Source organism: Vollenhovia emeryi, unplaced genomic scaffold (genome assembly GCF_000949405.1).
Source record: "Vollenhovia emeryi isolate VEMERY1.0 unplaced genomic scaffold, V.emery_V1.0 DF939178.1, whole genome shotgun sequence".
Taxonomy (NCBI): domain Eukaryota; kingdom Metazoa; phylum Arthropoda; class Insecta; order Hymenoptera; family Formicidae; genus Vollenhovia; species Vollenhovia emeryi.
In genome coordinates, this window is record NW_011967188.1 from 234643 (window position 1) to 243849 (window position 9207).

The following is a 9207-nucleotide window of genomic DNA, read 5'->3' on the forward strand; positions in this document are numbered from 1 at the left end:
TTCTGTCGGAGATTGGTTCTCCATAAGTATTCGTCGTTAAAAGTAAATTACGTTATTTAATATATCAATTTTCATCGATGGACAGAGATTAAACGAGAAAGAGATTGACAAGATAAAAGAATAACTAAACGTGTGAGAACGAAGAACGAAATCTATTGGGTGTATCACGAGCAAAAACGAGACGAAATAGATTATAGAAAAGTATGCTAGCATACTTTTTTCCTAGTCTTCCGCTTCTGCATGGTTCAACGATGGATTAGCTTAGAAAAAAAAAAGAATCGAAACTTTGTAGCTGCAACGCGAAGGAGGAAAGAAGGCTTCGCGTGTCGCAATACGAGATCGAGCGAGATGAAGAAAAGCGCGATGGAGGATGAGGAAAAGGAAGAGGAAAAACCGTATGAGAGAGAAGAGATCGCGTTAGAAGAGGAGCGGAGGAAAGTACGGAGACTGCGTGAGAGTGGGAAAACGTGGCTGTAGGGGTGAGGTGGAGAAGCGATAGAGCGAGGTTGGCCGGAGAGGGAGGCACCGACAGAGACAGAGAATGAGGGTTGGTTTGCTGAGTTCAGTTACGCCGCGCCCCTTGCGATGAGCGTTACACCATACGAGTGAGATCGCGGTGTCTCTGAAAGGGCGATTGCCTCTCCTCTTCTCCACACTGCCACTTTTCCTTTCTCTTTCGCGGTGGTGCGAATAACGCGGCGCGATTGTTGACGCATCGAAAAGCTAGGAAAAGCTCCTCGCCTCGTGAGGGAACAGGTAGACGCGTTAGGTGCACGTGTTTCCCTATCCCGGAGAATTAATTGTCGACTTTTGCGCTAAGTTCTCTACCATTCTCTCTCTCTTGATCGTAAAAACAGTGCCGCTAGATAATTTTATCAAACTGTCCAGAAAACTTTAGAGTAAGACTAGCGCGGGGATAAGTGGTCTCGCGCGGAAATGAAGTGTATCAAAGCAAATAATTGAGAACGTGCGACTAGCATATTGACAAATTATATGTACTTTTCGGTTTTGTGCATAACGAACAGTATAGTATCCAATTAACACTGGTGACCGGGTGACAGCTTATTCTCGTGCAAATATTCGTTCTGGCCCGAGAGACATTCACCAAGATAAAGTACCGTTTAAATCAAAATAAGTCGATCGTGAAGCTGTGCGAATCGTCGTCTACGAGAAAGAACTTGAACTTCGGCTGTTTGAATTTGTAGTTAATCTATATTACGCGGAGCGGACAAACGTTTGCAACGATGTAGTGGCAAAAGTTTTAACAGATAAGACTTAAAAGAAAAGAACAGGAACATGATTGAGTGATCAATGCGTGAATCTGTTCAAAAAGTTTACGAATAGGAAGATATGAAGTAGCCGAAATTTTCACAATAGCTGAAAATCCACAGAGTTGGATTGGATGAAGCAAAGTTGAGAGACGGTTCTGAGGCCAATTCGTCAAAGGTAAAATACTTAATATTTTTCGCGCACGCATGATTTTCAGTTGTTTAGTTGACGGCTAGTTTATCCGATAGAGAAATTCATTTATTGTTTTTACGCATGTCTTTTAGTTTGCTCTATTTTGAAAAAACCAATTATTTTTATAAATGATGCAGTGTTTGCTAGATAAATAATGCAAAACTATAAACATTTTGCGTTAACATGTTACGTGAAAAATAAAACACAACGAAAATTTATAACTTCGTTACGATCTTTTCGTAGCAATATTTTTTACTGAAAAAATTGTTACGTGTATTTCACGTAAACACGGCATATTTGCCTAGCATATACCAAAATATGTGCAATTATGAGATCTATCGCATAACTCTATTGAGGCGAATGCGATTTTATTTATGACAAAAATCACAACGCGAATAGTTTCAGCAGAGAGATTTAAACCTTTCCAAAGCTATGTGTTGTATGCGAGAACTTCATCTAAAAATACATGGCACGTTCGTAGAAAAATACACACATACACAGATACATTATATATACATATGTATATACGTATGAATACTGTACACGCAATATATTTTTCAGATAAGTAATACATCAAAAGATATTATTATGTAAAATTAAAAGAAAAAAACAAAAACGGAACCAACATTATTCTGTCTGTTGTTTGAGAAAGATACGCCACATTTCACACTTATCGTGCATTTTTAGCCGCAAAAACTGTAATAAACTAGGTCGAAACACAAAATGCATTGGCACGCTGCGTCTATTTGCGAACTGTAATCCCGCCCAAAAAAAAAACAACCGAACAAATCTCTGACAATAAGCTTTCTGACATAGTACGCTATGCCGGCATTTATATATAAACATGTTTATTATCCGCAAAACGTGTTAGCCATGGATTTCAGAGAATCGACATTTTTGAACAATGAAATGTCTTTGATGTCACGGACAATTTATTACGAACAATCAATTGTACGTTCCGTACGAGCCAACGAGGTAACGCGAACGGATGCGCAGGAAATCGAGGACGGAAACTTCAACGAGATTTTAACCATCTGGACGGAAATGTCGAGGGTGCAGCCAGCAGAATTCATCCTCGCGGCGATTCGAACTTGCTCGATTTAGGCGGTACCGGGGAACAAGTATAGGTTCAAGTTTTAAAAGTCAAGCGCAAGAGCTCGAGTTTTCCAGCAACCGAATTGGCAGAAGAGAATCTACTCCGTGCGCGTGTGCGAGAGGCAGTTGTGTACGTCCTACTATTGAATTGTCTACAATCATCTAGGTCAAAGCGACCAAGAGCGATAGAGGAACTTGAACTCGATCGCTGACTTTGTCCCCTATTGCCGATTTTCGCCTGTTAAACGTCTCGTCCTTCACTCAGAGTCAGACACCACGCGACGGTAAACCTGGATGCAACTCCGTTTAAGTTTATAATGTAATTCTTTCAGTTTCATTGTATTACTTTTGATCAAACTGCATGTATGTATCTCTCTGATAAATTACAAAATATTAGTAGAAGGTTGGCAGAAGTTTGACAGAGATTTGTTGCGTACGAATATACTCGTAATTAATCAAAACGTCAGTGCGATAGAAATCGATCGTTTAGCGATAACAAAGTACAACATAAAAGGGACAATGTAACGATAATCCAATTATTATTCGAAATATTCGTCAGCTGTAAGCATTTTTAATTTCAATATGTAAATTTAGTATGCTAAAAATACGAATACGAAATTTTCCCTCGTGTCGCAGCCAAATAGCCTCGATTATAAACAAATAATCAAAGTTGTTGCGCCTGAGCATTTTATCAGCTGGTTATCACCTGTTTTTTTTTTGTGACAGGCGGAGGAGACACCGCCGCTGCGAAAATCCGACGAGCTTTTCGCTTTTTGTCAAAAGATTGGATGATTAATCATGCCGTCCTATATCCTCTCGCGCCCTTTGGCTTGTGTGTGTCTAACACGTACGTGATACGCAGTTATTCCCGCGCGCACATGCGTCACCGTGTACCTTTTAGTGAACGAGAATTCATCAACGTCTAAAACTGGAGTGAAGCCTTCCTGAGTGATTGACCCCGTGCTAGACCTTGTTGTCGTTTCGCGTTGTTTCATTCCCAAGTCTAATATGTCTAATCTAATAGTCCAATACTTTCAACACGACCACTTACTTTCTCCGAATGTATCACGATACTTGGGGGGAATGAAGATGAATTATTATTAGCACTTTGCGCGGTATATTAAATGCAATATGTCAAATATCATGCAATATATCCGTCGATACCCTTTACTTTCCTAGATAGCTTTATATTTAATTACAATCTATTTAAGTTTGCCACGACTCTATTAGATTCACAAGTTTCTATCTACGTTTCTAAATCTAATTATCGTTTTGTAACAAGTTTGTAACTTTATCATGTCACACTGTCAAACGCGTCATATGTCAAAATTGAACCATATCTAATTAAAGAGCTAACTTTTAATTCGATGGTCGTGGTTAAAATATTAAATCAATTGTGATTATTCAAGAGCTTCCGCCTCAACAGACTTATCCTATCACATCGAGATCATCCCGACTTTGCTCGAGAAAAATCTCTCTCTCTCTCTCTCTCTCCCCCCCCCCTCTCTCCCTCTCCCTCTCCTCTCTTCTTTTCCGTATACAATTTATAGTTTTAAACCTATAGACTTGGCCGACATATCAACACTGACCCTATTCAATCCCGCCTCACCGTTTAATCTGCATGAGATAGGTACGTACGATTAGACGATTCGGCGGAAACGGAGAACTATTCAGTATTCCGCGCTTATCCGCTCGCTCAACGGCCTCGACAATCCACGTTAGCCATGTAACCCGAATTCGGACCATGGGCGGCTGGGGAGCTTATGAGCTTTTCAACGCGCGGATCAACGAGGGTTTGAAGCCTGCCGAACAAGGACGACATAACCCTGGCATATATGTATCGTGGTCGATCGATTTCCATATCTCGAACCGTTTTCCGATCCCTGAATGAACGCTGCCGTGTAATGTCATACGGCATTTAAGTCAAGCTATGTAAATTTCACGTGCAATTGTCGGTGTCGTTTGCGGACCCAATTACCCGTTTCCCTTGCATTGTACTTCAGCCAGGATATACATTTTCCTAAATGTTTATCTCCCCCCCCTCTCTCATTCTCTCTCTCTCTCTCTTCTCGATCATAATAGCCAGATCAGAGTGATTCTATCGATTCCTCGCGCTCTTGATATTTTACCATGCACGATCTTCGGATTCGCTTGAAAATAAGCTAGAACTTGGGCAAAATTATTGAATCACTCACGTTCGTGCTGATGTAGGAGAACGAAGACAGGCATCGTAATTGTTGCACGGATAAAATTAATCATCTCGGTTTACTTTTAATTTGCATTCAAGCCGATGCTTGCTAACGACGTTCACTGTGAGCAATACTAATATGCACTGCACAATTACAGCAACTCGATCTCGTTGCAGAATTACAGAATAACAATGGTATAACTGTATATCGCATAAAAAAAAATACGATTATCTAATTAAGCTGTATAGTTAAGCGGTCAAATTTTTGCGAAATGTACTGTTTATGCAAATTTGATAACATGGAAAATTAGGAAATGATACACACCTATGAAAGTTAATACATACACCGCATTTGAACATACATAATACACTGTTTGATCGGCGTCCATCATGAGCCACGAATGCTGCGCATTTATGATGCAATAAGTTAATCATGTATCGGCGTAGCAGACAGCGTGAAATACAGAACATGTAGTGATTAAATATAAATGCAATTATGTACAATCGATCGAGCATTCGCACAAAGCAGCCGATTGGTATAATGATCCTGAGAAGCATGTGATATCGCCACGTTATCTCGTTTTTCGCGTTCCTTTGAAAGCTAGCAACCGTGGTACGCGGTGTTAAATTTTCGGGGGCAATCGCTTTGTGACGTGAAAGGTGACAGGGTTTCGGTAATAGATTTTTGCATTGTTTGCACGGGAAAAATTGGCTGCGCGAAACTTGCACGGCGACCGTGTAACACGGCGCAGCTTCCCGAAATTACTTTCTCGCGGCGCGCAATCCGGAATATCGCCCACTTCTCTCTTAATACAATACAGTTTTGCATCTCTATGAAAGTTCAATCAGCGAGTAACCGGATTATACGTCCTGTCGTTCATCCGTTCCGTTTCTCCGTTGATATTATTTTACAATGTATACCTCCTAAACCGCGCACGATTCTCGCTACCTCAGACGCAATAAAACAATAAAACAATATCGAAAAATATCCGACAGTCACATCGGTTCATGCTACGGTTTAATCAAACAGTTTTGCATCTTGCCTCGAGGGGGATACAAAGACCCTGTAATTTAATGCCGCGCTGTAGATCAGATTATGCATACATTAACGGACCGTTCCCAATTTTTAACTGCGCGTATCTCCCGTATTACGTCGGCATACCGAACGGACGGTGTAATTGCGAAATCCGTAATGAAATATTGCGTTTCTCCCGTGTTCCCGTGTACGCGTGGAACTGGAATTCTCGTCTCTCGCATACGAGAGTTTTCTTTCCATTCTTCTCCGCTGTGGAAATTTGCCACCTCCGTTCATCCGCGTGTTTGCGACAACGGTCGTTTCTCTCACGCCCGATAGTGCTCATTCTGCGGATGTTAATTTGCAAGCAATTCAGTACAAATCGCGCAGGGAAGGGGGAATGGAATGAGTTCTCAAAAAAAAGATGACAGAAAAATTCATTTTCCACACTGTTTGTCTTGGACGTTGGGAGAGATACCCAGCGTGTGGCGGCTGTTTCCTCTACGTTCTGTGTTACTCACGCTCGAATAAAGAGTCGCCGGTACCGTAAAATGAGAACGGCAAATGAATTTCAGCGTGATTCCAGCTTTATAATCCCGTTTAAAAGCTAATGAGAATAGGATTCTGAAAATCGCTCGAAAATCTGTCTACTGTGCTAACTAAGCTTATTACGACTTAGGCCACACATACACACAGGCTTGTAGCTTACGTCATTACGTATTCTATAACGCATCAGTCAGCGTGATATTACTACAGACATTCGTTATGAAAAAGCGGCTATTAAATGAGAGATAAAGGTGCTTTATGAAGTCAACTATTTTCTTCCTTTTGTTATGTTCATTTAGTTGTGTACGAGATTAGTTAGTCGGGACAACGAAATGCGTTCCACTTTATTCTGCTTAGGCATTTAATTCAATTTGATTCTATGTACATGCGCTACGTGTAATTTCAAGCAACGCAAGCGAATTCATTTGCAACAGAAGTAGCAACGCACGCACGATCGTAAGTGACAACTTATCGATGCAAACTTGACGGTACCGCGTGAATATTGAATGGCGCACAGCGTGTACACACTATACGTAAATCAACATTGTGAATGTATTAATTATTCGCCCTCGACAGACGCACGTTCCCAGAATCTGACAGCTACACATGAGGCTGCAGCTGGTTAACATGTTCCATGATGTTATTTCAGCAATGAAAAGGTTACGAATATCGACTATGTTGTAAAATTCACTTTGCTGGCCCATCAATATTGGAAATTATAATTTGTTCGTAATTACTCCAGAAAAACATTGAACCCGAGCGTTAGAAGAAAAATTTTATTCGCGACGTTTGTGCAATTAATTAAGCGAAACAATTAATAATAACATTTACATCATTTTTCTAAAGATTGATTAAAAAATATTTTACTGTTATACTTGTGTATGAAAACATATCTATATTTTATTTCATTAGAAATTAAATATACTATTCGATCACATTAGACTATGTGACATCTTCGCACACACTTTATATACCTATCTTACTAATATCTCATTGATATAAAATAAAATAAATATTTAGACGAAGGGAAAGAAAAAGAGGAAGAGAGAAATAAATTTCGTTTACAAGTCAAAAAGTATCAAACAAACGAGAAAAGTGCAAACGCGATGATTTTTGCTTTGCAAATTGTAAATTTAAATATTCAATGCACGGCTTAATTTAGAGATGCCTGCTTTCAACTGTTGTTGGCAAAGTAGTTATATATCGAATGAATAAACAGAAGGAAAAATTCCCGGTTTAACATGCCAGCATTTGGTATTGATGAATTTGCATAATTTTTTATCGGATAATATCATTCACGAAAAGCTTCGCTTTGTTTCACTGCATTTTCCAGGCTACGTTGGCATTTTTCCGCGTCTTTTAATTTCTCGGTTTTTACAACGGTACAAGCAGCTTCTCTCACGTCGAACTCGTAACTCTTCCCGCGGTCAGAAATACGTGCCGTGTTCGTGAAGCTTCCACGGCAACCACGGCACAATACACGAGTAAATTTGCCGTGTTCCGTTTTTCTATTTCTTCCACCTTGAAATAAGACGGTTAGCGTTTAACGTAAGACGCTGCGGTGTACCAGGATTTCGTAAAAATTAACGGCGCTTTTGTGAAATTATGTGTGTATGAAAATAGTGGGAACAAATTTCCATAGTTCTTCTTGTGGATATTTACAAGATACAATATCAACGTATATCAAGAAAATGCGCTAACGCTGAGGAAACAAGTTAAATATATATTTAGATATGTTTTACGATATAACGAACGAATAAAAAAATGTACGTATATAAGAATTTTTTCCTGAAAACTATTTTACTTCCAAAATTGCAGAAATCGAATATCACTAAACTCTTTTTAAAAAATTTATTTTTCTCATATCGTATTAATCTGCAACCTCTTGTGCCTAATGTATGCGTATAGATACATTAATTTATCAATTTAACTAAATTTAACGTAATAAATATCTAAATTGCACATAAACATTCATGAATCAACAAAAGTTATATTATATGTATGAACTTTGTTTGTTATTTATACAGTTTATTAACTTGTGTTTATTTATGCGTAGCCTGGTAGACCAGATTGCAGAAAACAAATTATTAATTCCATTTTAGAATAATATTTCGGATCTGTAAAAATCTTAAATATAAGCGCGAGGTAAATCTCTGATTTGTTAATTCTCTTTTTTACGTAAGCTTGTCCATTTATTACCCGGGTTTAAAACTGTCACTAGCATTAACCGTAAAAGGGAGAATCGAAAGAAATGAGATATTTTTCTCGAAAAGTGTAACGTTTCTAAAATATTTTGAGAAATCACATTGAAACGCTCAAACAATAAAAAATTTAATTAAAGTCTCGATAGTTGTTCTAACAATCAAATCAAATATAACACGAAAATAAAAGCAGGCAGTTTAAAAGCATAAAACGTGATGATTTTAACAATATCATGAAAGAAAGCGATGATGATATTTAGTTTAAAGTTTCGTAGCATTGCTATAAATGTTGCCAGGCATAATGAATGATAAACAAGCCGATCAAGAAGTCATTATCGTTAGATATGCTAATCGCAAAAGTGGAAGTCGCCACGGGCGCATCCGCGTCGTAAGTTTCCGCCGACAACATCCACTGAATTGCTAACCGTATGGCCATCGGCGAGGCGGGAGCCTGGAGGAACTTTCGTGACGAATCTCGTTTCGACCGTACTCGCATAATTTTGCCATTGAACATAGTCGGAAGTACGGTGAGCGCCGCATTCCGTGTCGCCCCTTTACGGCATTCCCTCATTCCCTGAGCAGCCTTGCTTCAACCCCATTATCCAACCTTGTCGCACTCACCCGCCTTTTATCACATTCCCTGTCTTTTACCCTCTCCTTTTATCCCCCCCCCTCTCTCTCTCTCTCTCTCTCTCTCTCTC

At 39.3% G+C, this 9207-nt stretch overlaps 1 protein-coding gene across 2 annotated transcripts in view; it reads left to right on the forward strand.

Annotated features, from left to right (window-relative positions):
* Positions 1–425: 425 nt before the first annotated feature.
* The window catches only part of LOC105563288 (limbic system-associated membrane protein), a 139165-nt gene continuing 130383 nt past the window's right edge, over positions 426–9207 (forward strand). For both annotated transcript variants that reach the window (XM_012014754.1, XM_012014757.1), the window contains exon 1: positions 426–1446. The gene's annotated coding sequence lies outside the window, so the exon portion shown is untranslated. The remainder of the gene's footprint in view (positions 1447–9207) is intronic.